This window comes from Echinops telfairi, unplaced genomic scaffold (genome assembly GCF_000313985.2).
Source record: "Echinops telfairi isolate 266 unplaced genomic scaffold, ASM31398v2 ScPeMD7_70;HRSCAF=299, whole genome shotgun sequence".
Taxonomy (NCBI): domain Eukaryota; kingdom Metazoa; phylum Chordata; class Mammalia; order Afrosoricida; family Tenrecidae; genus Echinops; species Echinops telfairi.
Window position 1 is genome coordinate 54,739,377 of NW_022103968.1, and position 10,857 is coordinate 54,750,233.

Here is a 10,857-nt window from a genome sequence, read left to right on the forward strand (position 1 = left end):
ATGAATATTATTCATTGGTTGAAAAAAACACTGCTGGGTAAGTGGAAGATATGTGTTCTCTTTCTTCAGAAGCCCATTTCATGCTGTGCCAAGGGGATAGAGTGCGAGTGCTGGTTAATAATTTATAGCATGTATTCATCTCCATTCCTCTTTGACTAAAATATTAATTCTCCATTGATCATCATTATTTGCTTTTTGCCCAGGCAATATACAATGCAGAGAGTTTGATGAAAGGGTTGTTTCCTAGACTAATCATGGCCCCCTGCGCTCTGCCAGTAATTTACTGGCTTTATTTACTTGTGGTAATGAGCGCACCATGTAGAGCCTGCCAGCTGCTGAAGCTGTCCTGGAAGCCTTCTCTTTCTAGGGCAGGACCAGTAAGAAACCCAGCTGCTTCTCTAATTCAGTATTTGCAGCATGATCCTGCATTTTTATTACCTCTTTAATGGGACAATGTAGGTAAATATAGTATATAAGAATCTTAACCTGGTTCCTATTAACACAGGGAACTTATTTGAAAATATCTTGATTAGTATTGTTCTGTGTGTATGTGTGTGTGTATACATGTGATTATTATTATTATTTTTTAAAGGCCCTAGAAAATGGATCACAGATTTGGTTGATGTTTAGTGATTTAGGAATTATGTCATCTTACACAAGTTGTAATCTAGAAGATAGAAGAAATTTAGGATGGAAGTCACTCAGTACCAAGTATAAAAAGAAGGGCACTTTATATTTGGTTTTGGAAAAGGAAAGGCAACCCACAGAGCATTCTTTGCTTCCTGTGAAATGCATTTTGAATTGTTATTTGCCTGAGGAAATCTGTTTTTGCAAAATGTGAGCATGTTGACTAAATTATGAAGCCATGCATGACTGAATAAAGGAAGAGCTAGCACTTTCCTGCTTCTGCATTTGTCCATTCATTCATTTCCCGTCTGTCACTGGTTCCACGTTGGAAATTGGTCCCTTCAGCCCCGAGGACCACACAAGCTAGCTATTCTTACTGCCATCTCAGACTTTCACCTGCTTCCTCTTTTGTAGGTTGAAAAACACGTCTGCTTTTATCCTCCCCCACCACATCTTAAAATCGTCTATTAATCTCAATAAACTCATGTCCTCCAGAGCTCTAGTACACTGGAATTGAGGCTGTAGCCCCATTTGACACTCTAAGTTCCTCGTAGATGGAGTGATGCTGGTGGGGTGCTTGGTTGTTTAACACACTTTAAGAATAATGGATTCATATTACAATTGCTCCTCCTCAGCTGGTGGCCCAGTTGTTCCTGAAGCTCCGTGAGACATCCACGGTTTAAATAGTCATTTAGGTAGCCCTGCGCATTCAGGGGTGGGAGACAAAGATTTCGTAATTGTGCTCTACTCTTGAATAGAGTAACTTCACTGCTCGGAAAGTCATCGTTTTAATATATCAATTATACACAGGTGCATACACATATATATCACTATCAAACAAGGAAATTAAAAACCACTTTAAGTATTTACAAGAGAGGGAATTCAATATTGTTTACTCAGGTGTTGACGAAGGTGGAAGTCAACAGGAGTTTATAAATAGAGAGATGCGAAGGAGAGAGAATTACAGCTCAGGAGTCCAGATGACTCCGGGTGACTAGAACATCAGGTAGCTAGAACCATGACCGCCAGGTGCTGGAGCTGGAGAGATGACCCATGAGTCACCTGAGCAGTAACCCACGGTGAAGAGAGCTGTGAGCTCAGGCTCCTTACCAACCTCTACCCACTGTGCCGCCTCATGCCAGGTACCCTATTAGCCAACCACAGAAGGAAGCCGGTGACACTGAAATTTTGGAAAGAGACATGTTGTGATCAGTGCCCACCCTCACCCCCTGACCCCCCAGTACAGATTAGAGTATGATGAGGCAGCACGGAGAAGGGAAGAATAGATTATACAGCAAATAGGTTTAGGACATGTTCACAAAATTTAGCTGACCCTAGCCAAACCCTCTCGACTCTTATTACTGGCTAAATCTGAGTGCAGCTTTAGGAGTTCGAGGGGACAGGGGTCCCCAGAGTCTCCAGGTCATCCAGAGGTTCCTTTGGAAGATCTGCCTATGCAAACTTCCCTTTGGAACTTGGGTTTTCTTCTTCCATCTCAGCCCCACCACAGAAGTGCTTGAACTTTCCCTGTGGTTACCAGTCAGACTAATGTGGGTTTATTGAGGAAAACCCCAACTTTTCTCCTGCTGGTCCACCACCCTGTTTTAGGGCTTGGGTCTGAAGTGCAGGATGTGTAGGAGGAGGGAAGAAAGCCCGAGGGGCGATCAGCCTTTCTCCAAATACCAGCAGAGGTTCTTGGCGCCACTGTCAAGCGCTCATCATCTACTGATAAATATTTGCTTCTTTTTGTTTTTTGCATTCTCAATCATAATAGAACTTAATGTCACTCAAATATTGCAAAGCTGTTTATGGAAAGGCAAAGATCCCTAGACATAGAAGGATAAAACTCTATAGTTTTTGAAATCTTGGGTGTTACATACATACAAGCCTTTTAATGCTTTTGTTTTGTTTTATCAGATAAGATTTTAAAGACCAGGTTTTCACGTCCTGCCTGTTCAATTTTGGAGCCCTGGTGGCATAGCGGGTACGAATTGGGCTGATCCCAAAGGTCAGGATTCAAAACCACCAGCCGCTTTCCTCGGCATAAACCCAGGCAGGGCTTGCCACTCCCATGGAGTTACAGTCTTAGAAACCCACAGGGGGCTGTTCTACTCTGTCCTCCAGGGTCGCCAGGAGTTGGCAGCAGCTCGATGGCACTGTTTGGCTTGGTTTTGGTTCAATTTTATCATAAGCAACTTGAGGGTAAGGATAATGGCTTACACTTCGGCGTACACCGGTAGAATCTAGATACTGTCTTCTACAAATCAGATGTTGCCATACATGTTTATTGAAGAAAGAAGTCACTGAGAAAGTGCTAACCTGACAGGGCAAGCTGCAATGTGGACGGTGAGGAAAAGGTAAGAATCTACTCAGCAAGGGGACAAACTCAGCGCAGACTCAAAATCAAAGAAGCGACGCGAAGTAAGCCTGATATGTCACAAAAGATAACAGTGTGGGCTAGGCGACCTTGAGATGAACTTCCAAGATGCTACTTAAAGAGGGCAGCTGGCATTCGGTCCTTGCCACATGTTGCCAGGTGTGGCAGTGGACCCAGCGTTGTCAGAACTTCTGAATATGTATGTGAAACCCTCGGATGTTTTTGGCTTGATTAATCACGTAGGGGCTTCTGTTACTATGACGGCAATACATTAAAAATGAATCCAGTTTAGACTCTTAGGTGTTCATCATATTTATAGTTCTTAACAAGTCACTTACATAAGATTCTAGGAGAATTATTGCATGACTTTAGAGCTCTAATTTTCCTTGTCTTCCTTTGAAATTTTAACTGAATTATGTCTTTAGGGTGGCTCTCTGTTGTACTTAGTTTATTTGCAAAAATAACTACCTCGTAGAAAAGGGCACTACTGGCTGTATTTTGATGTTCTGTACAAAGTACTGACTAGGTAGCTGCTTTCCCAGGTTTTTACCTACCATCAGCTTTATAACTTATCTGAGTTTTAATGATGGTCTACAATCAACTAATCCCTCCACTCACTGCCATCAAGTCACTTCTGACTCATAGTGACGCTATAGGACTGAGCACAACTGCCCTGGTAGGTTCCTGAGACTGTAACTCTTTACAGGTATAGAAAGCCTTGCCTTTCTCCATCAGAGCAGCTGGTGGTTTCAAACTGCTGACCTTTCAGTTAGTAGCCCAACTCGTGGCCACTATGCTATCAGGCCTCCCAATCAACTAATGAACTAACCAAAAAATGTTTGCTGTGTAGAGATCACAGAGATGATAAGTAATCTTATTTTCAGATACAGTTAGCTCAGATCAGTACAACATACTCTTGACAAGGCTGGGCATGCTAGTTCTTGTGCCAAAGCAGCCAGTTAGCTTCATACACAGAATCCTCTGTTCTGGTTGTTCCAGCAGAGGAGCCTGGCCACTTAGGTTTCATAAGACCGACTCCAATTTGCAGTGCTTTGATGTTGAGGGAAGCTAATCAAGGTAGTGAAGTGAGTAATTTTCCAGCATGATATAACTAGAATTGGTTCTTAGCCCAGAAAGACATGAGTCAGTTTTGTCCTGACTCAGTTCCTAATGTGATGCACAGTGACTCATGTCCTGGTATGATGTCATCTTTGTTCCTTGTGAGAATTGACCTCCTCAGTGTTTTGTTTTGTTGATTTTTTTTTCCTGAAGGAGAGAATGAGAGTGTTGTAGAATAAGATGAAATCCTCCAAGGAATGCAGAATCACGCTAATAAAGCAAGCCTTGATTTTCTCACAATAAGCCTGAAGGAGTAATTAATCCTTAAATGCCTATATTGTTATTCCCATCTATTAGGATTGTTAATTTCCAAACAGTCTAGCTATCAGCCAACATTTGATTGAAAACATTTTGTATGTAAAAGAAGAAATAACAACAGCTCAATCATTTGGTTGATATATTTATAAAAGGCAGCTGCATTTGAAAAAAAAAAAAAAAGAGCAATAGATGGCCAGATTAAAGAGGACACATGGGTTGGTCTTTCAGAAAGATACATTAGTTTATATTCGGAAAGTAAATCAAACTTGGAATATTTGTTCTGAAAACCATGAGTATTTTCAGAATATGTAGTTTATAAAATATTGTAAAATGGTTTTGTTGTGCTTATGTCAATTGTGAATCAAGTTCAGTGTGTATGCCTTATGTTTGGGTTCAAATTTGGAGGCTGAAGAAAAATGCAAGACTATATTGTAAAACAGATCAACTTTGACCTTTTTCTCAAGGCAAAGAACCCCAGGCTATGACTAGATAATGATACTGATGAAGTTGAACCAACTGCTCCAACAATCTTCTGAGTCTATTTCTTAACCATCCATATTCCGAATTCCAGGAAATATTAATTAACCTAGGTTGGCAGGTGTAACCATCTCACCTTGGTTCAATTATCCTTGACATAAAGGATAGTAATCATTCCAGCATATGTCTGTTACAAAGACCATTTAGTTTGTTCTCCAATTTCCTTCCTCTCCAGCATTAATTATAATAATGTCTTCATTTGTCCTGCAGAGCATACTTCTCAAACTATAATGTTCATATGGATCATTTATTGATCTTTTTAAGATGAAATTCTGATGTAGCACAATTGGGGTATCTCCTGAAATTCTGCATTTTTTGGTCAATAAAATCTTTAGGAATATTTGCATATATACATTTGATATTCAGGTGGATAACTAGTGGTTTCATTCCCATACAAATATCATTAGCGATCTCTTCAATTTCACACATGGTCAGATGCATACTTCAAGCAATTCTTTATCTAGATACAGTCTTGATGCTAGATGGGCAGTTAGTATGTCCCAGAAGTCATGAAGGTAATTATATTGCTTCATGGTCTGTATGGCCCCCGACCCCCTGAGGTCTCTCAGGCTGTCTATGGCTTGCTGTGGTGATACTGTGTCAGACAGGTATAGAAGGAGACAAGCGGCTACAAGACAAGATCTCCCCAGTCCTCCATAACAGTGTTTTAAGGTTTTCCGGTTATTTTTACGCTCCTCCATTATGTCACAGCATCGGGCTATGTCAAGAGTCCCGCCGTCTGGGATTGGATGATGATGCGTGATAATCCCACGCTGCCGGTAGAGGTCCCCAAGGTTTGGGACTCTGTATTTTGACAGCTCCCCTCTGTATCTTTTTGGATATTTCTTCTTACATCTTTAAATTTACAACCTGGAAGAGCACATAAACCGAGAAACTGAGAACAATTCACTCGTGACAGGGATAGCTATGTTATCTGAATTGGAGTCTACTCATCTTCAATAGGTTCTTCATCAGATGAGTTAAACTCACTTGTTAGCAGTGAACTAAGGCGTCCCTCACCTCATTGGCACATCCTTCTGGGAGGTGGGGTGTGGCATCTCCAAGACCCAATCAGGGCCCCCTTCTTTTTCTTACTCGCCTCCGGGTACTCTGGTTCGGTGTCCTAACTGCTCATTGGTTTCCAGTCGGCCTTTGAAAGGTGCGCGGGAGGAGGGTCTGTTGAATGTTGATTGGCTGCAAGAGCGCCCTCCTCCGCGGGCGAGGGGCAGGGCGAGGCGGGATGGGGCGGAAGTGTTTAAAGGGAACCCAGAGCTTTAGGCAAGAACTTTAGGCAAGAGCTTTAGGCCCAGCTTGGTGGTCCTGTGGAGATCGGTGACGGGGGATGGCAGGAGAGAGGGGATGGGGAAAGAGGACAAAGGGAAAGGGAGCAGGGGAGCGAGGACGAGGGAAGAGGAAGGGGTGCAAGAGCCAGGGAGAGCAAGGGGAGAGAGGTCTTTATTGCTAACCCAGGCTTTTATATCTTTGGGGGTCATGTAAGGCCCCAAATTCGAAATTCTGTATTTCTAATAGCATCCAGTTAATGCAGATGCTACTGCTTCATGGAGTACCAAGACTATTCCTCAGAAGTCTTTATTGAAATATCTGTTCCTACATTTATATAGCTCATGTGAAAATTACCACAACTCCGGCTCCGGAGGTGAACACCAATTGGCTTAAATCAACCAGTTATTCAATGCTATTCCAATATCCCAGGACCTACAAGAGTGATTGGTATGTAGTAGGTGCTCGTTAAATATTTTCAAATAAATGAGTAGATACAGGAAAGTTGATTTGAATGTATTCACTTAAGATGGGTGTCAAGAGGCTTGCTTAAAATGATAGTGTGGAAACACTCTTCCATTGGAGGCGAATGGCAGAGACAGGATTTGATTGGCAGTCTTCCTACAACTTCCTACAACTCATAAGGAAGTCAGTCTTAGAATGAAACTGACACCGAAGAAGAGATAGAAACATAGAGACATTAATCATCCTTTGTCCAGCTCAACAGTTATTTGAAACAAAAAATATTTTTCAGCTTTTAAAAGTTTTAGCATTTTAATTGATATATAATTGACATAATATAAAATGCATCACGTTAGAAGTATAAATTTGAGTGACTACATAAATTCACCGTGTTGCACAATCATTATTGCTATCTAGTTATACAACAGTTTCATCACCCCCAAAGACACTTTGAACCTAGTAGCAGTTTGGTGCCAATTTCCTCCTCCTTTATCCTCCTGGCCTCCACTGATCTACTTTCTGTCTCTATGGATTTTCTGGTTCTGGAGGCATACTTGTAATCACAATATGTGACCTTTTGTTTCTGACATTTCATTAGCATGATGTTTTCAAGGCTTATCCATGTTGTAGCATCTAAGAGTACTTGATTTCATTTTATGACTGAATAATATGCCCAGGAGCAGAATAAACTGGGTCCTGTTGGCAATTCTGCTTAGCTTTTTGATGAGCTCCCAGATTGTTTTGTACAGAAGCAGTGCCATTTCACATTCCCCCAGCAGTGTGTTAGGATTCTAGCTTTTCCACAGTCCTTACCAATGTCTGTAATTGTCTGGCTTTCTTTGCTTGTTTTAAAAAATTGATATCCTGATGAATATCACTAGCCCAGGTGATGCAGTGGGTTAACCATTGACTGCTAATTGTAAGGTTGGCAATTCAAAGCCACCAGGTCCTCTACAGGAGAAAGATGAGACTGTTTCCTGTATATATTTACAGTCTCTGAATCCGTATGGACAGTTCCACCCTGCCCTCTGAGGGAGAATGAACTTGATGGCGGTGGGAGGATAATGGATATAAAGGAACAGTTTATCATTGTGGTTTTGATGAGCATTTCCCTAGTCCTATATTGAACACTTTACATGTGCTTACCATTGATGTTGGGTGCTGTCAAGTCACTTTCTAATCATGTTGTTGTGAGATGGCATTGAGGGGATTCTGATTCATAGTGACCCTAGATATAGCAGCATATAACACTTCCTCGTCCTGCACAGTCTTCAGCATGATTCTTATGTTTGAGTTCATTGCTGTCAGTGCATCTTGTCAAGGGGTTTCCTCTTTTTTTGCTGCCCTTCTACTTTACCTAGAATGATGTCTCTCCTGATAACATGTTCACAGGATGTGATACCAAGTCTCGCCATTCTTGCCTCTAAGGAGGATATCGGTTGTACTTCTTCCAAGACAGATTTGCTTGTTCTATGTCAGACCCATCTAGTTTAAACACATTGATTTTTCTTCAGTTTTCCTTATTCAATGTCCAACTTTCAAATGCAATGGAGGCAATTGGAAATACCTTAGGGTTTCCTTTGGTTTCTTAATTGCTGCTTCCATGAGCATTGGTTGTGGATCCAAGCAAGACAAAATTCTTGACAACTTCAAGCATTTCTCCATGTATCATGGTGTTACCTATGGGTCCAGTTGTGAGGATTTCGGTGTTCTTTACATTGAGTATAATTCATACTGAAGGCTGCAACCTTTTGTCTTCATCAGCAAGTACTTCCAGTCCTCCTCACTTTCAGCAAGAAGGTTGTGTCATGATTATTATGTTTGAACCCATTGTTGCAGTCATGTGTCAATCCATCTTGATGGCGGTCTCTTTTTCACTGACTCTCTACTAGGCATGATGTCCATTTCCAAGGACATGTCCATTTCTGGTAACATGTCCAAAATATATGAAATAAAGTCACTCTATCCTCGCCTCTTAGAAGCATTCTGATTGCTCTTCCTACAAGGCGGATTTGGTTTTCTTTTGACAGTTCAGGGTACCTTCAAGATTCTTCATCAATACTATCATTCAAATGCATCAAGTCTCCTGTGATCTTTCCTATGCATTGTTAAGCGTTCACATGCATATGAGGCAATTGAAAATACCATGATGGGTCAGGTTCACCATAGTCTTCAAAGTGACATCTTTGATCTTTAACACTTTAAAAAGTCTTGTGCAGCAAATTTGCCCAATGCCCTACATTGTATAATTTCTTGACTGCTACTTCCATGAATGTTGACTGTAGATCCAAGTAAAGTGAAATCTTTAACAACTTTAATCTTTTCTTCATTTATCACAATGGTGTCTATTAGTCAAGTTATGAAGAACTTTCTTTTCTTTACATTGAATTGTAATCCCTATTCAAGGCTGTACTTTTTTATCTTCATCAGCAAGTTTTCCTTGATTATATCAAGCAAGGTTGTGCCATCTACACATCACAGGTTACTCATGAGCCTTCCTCTTATCTTAACCCCATGTTCTTCTCCATATAGTCCAAACTGCTCAGCATGCAATTTGAAATAAATATTGTGAAAGGATAAAACCCTGACACACACCTTTCCTGATTTTAAACCCTGTAGTATCCCCTCATCATGTTTGGACAGATTCCATACAACCACAATTAAGCATTCTGCAATTCCCATTCTTCACAATGTTATCCATAGTTTGTTACGATCCAAACAGGTGAATCTCTTTGCATAGCCAATAAAACACATAAACATCTTTCTGATATTCTCTTCTTAACAGCCAAGATTCATCTGATATCAGCAATGACATCCCTTGTGCTAAGTCTTTTTCTCAATCTGTCTTGGATTTCTGGCAGCTTCCTGTGGATGTACTGCTGCAACACTTTTTTAATTATCTTCAGCAAAATTGTTCAATAATTTCCATAGTCTTTTAAAAATGTATTTACACATTCTTTTGAGTCATCTTTCTTTGAAATGGGCACAAATAAGAATCTCTTCCAGTTTGTAGACTGTTTGCTGTCTTCCAAATTTCTTGTCATAGACTAGCAAGTGCATGAGTGTTTGAAAACATGTAAGCTGGAATTTTGTCAGTTCTTGAGCCTTAGTTTTCACGAATGCCTTTAGGGCCAATTGGACTTCTTCCTTCAATGCCATTGGTTTTCCTTGGTCATTAGTGCTCAAGGTGTCAAATCTGTTCTTGATATGGTCTCTAAATTCATGTGGGATATACTCAAGGCCATATTTTGACTCTCATGATTTGTTTCAATTTTCTTCAGCTTCAACCTGAACTTGAACATGAGCAATTAATGGTCTGGTCCACAGTCTTACATCCCATATTCTGATTAATAATGGATGTTTGCACTGTTTCTTCTCATTTTGAGTCATGCCCCATCAGCAAATTAAGGTCCTGAAAGCTTCACACCATCCCCATTATTAAAGATGACTCTCTTTTGAGAAGGCATCTTTTTTCTAGTTGTAGGAATGCCTTCCAGCTTGTAGGGGCACATCTTCCTGCATTTTATCAGAGATGTTCCACAGCTGTTGTTTTTGGGTTTTTTTTAATTTCCATTAAACCTTATTTATTTCAATAATTTGTGTGTATGTAGTTGTTTTAAAAGTCATTTTATTGGGGGTTCTTACAGCTCTTATCACAATCCATACATCCATTGGGTCAAGCACATTTGTACAGATAGATGTTGCCATCATCCTTTTTAAACTTTCTTTCTACTTGAGCCCTTGGTATCGGCTCCTTATTTTATTCCTCCCTCCCTTACCCCACCCCTCATCAACCCTTGATAATTTATAAATTATTATTATTTTTATATCTTACACAGACCACTGTCTCCCTTCACCAGTTTCTGTTGTTTACCCTGGGAGCATGTGGTTATACATCTATCATTGTGATCAGCTCCCCCTTCCTCCCCCAACTTTCCCCCTGTCCTCATGGTATGACTACTCCCATTATTGTTACTGAGGGATTTATCTGTCCTGGATTCCATGTATTGAGAGCTCTTATCTGTGTCAGTATACATGCTCTGGTCTAGCTGCATTTGTAAGGTAGAACTGGGGTCATGATAGTGTGGGGGAAGGAAGCATTAAAGAGCCAAAGGAATGTTGTATGTTTCATCTGTGTTATACTGCACCCTGGCTGGCTCATCCCTTCTTTGTGAACCTTCTGTGAGGGGATGTCC

The 10,857-nt window shown here is 40.7% G+C and overlaps 1 pseudogene; it reads right to left on the minus strand.

Annotated features, from left to right (window-relative positions):
- Positions 1-5,349: 5,349 nt before the first annotated feature.
- The window catches only part of LOC115869958, a 197,963-nt pseudogene continuing 192,455 nt past the window's right edge, over positions 5,350-10,857 (minus strand).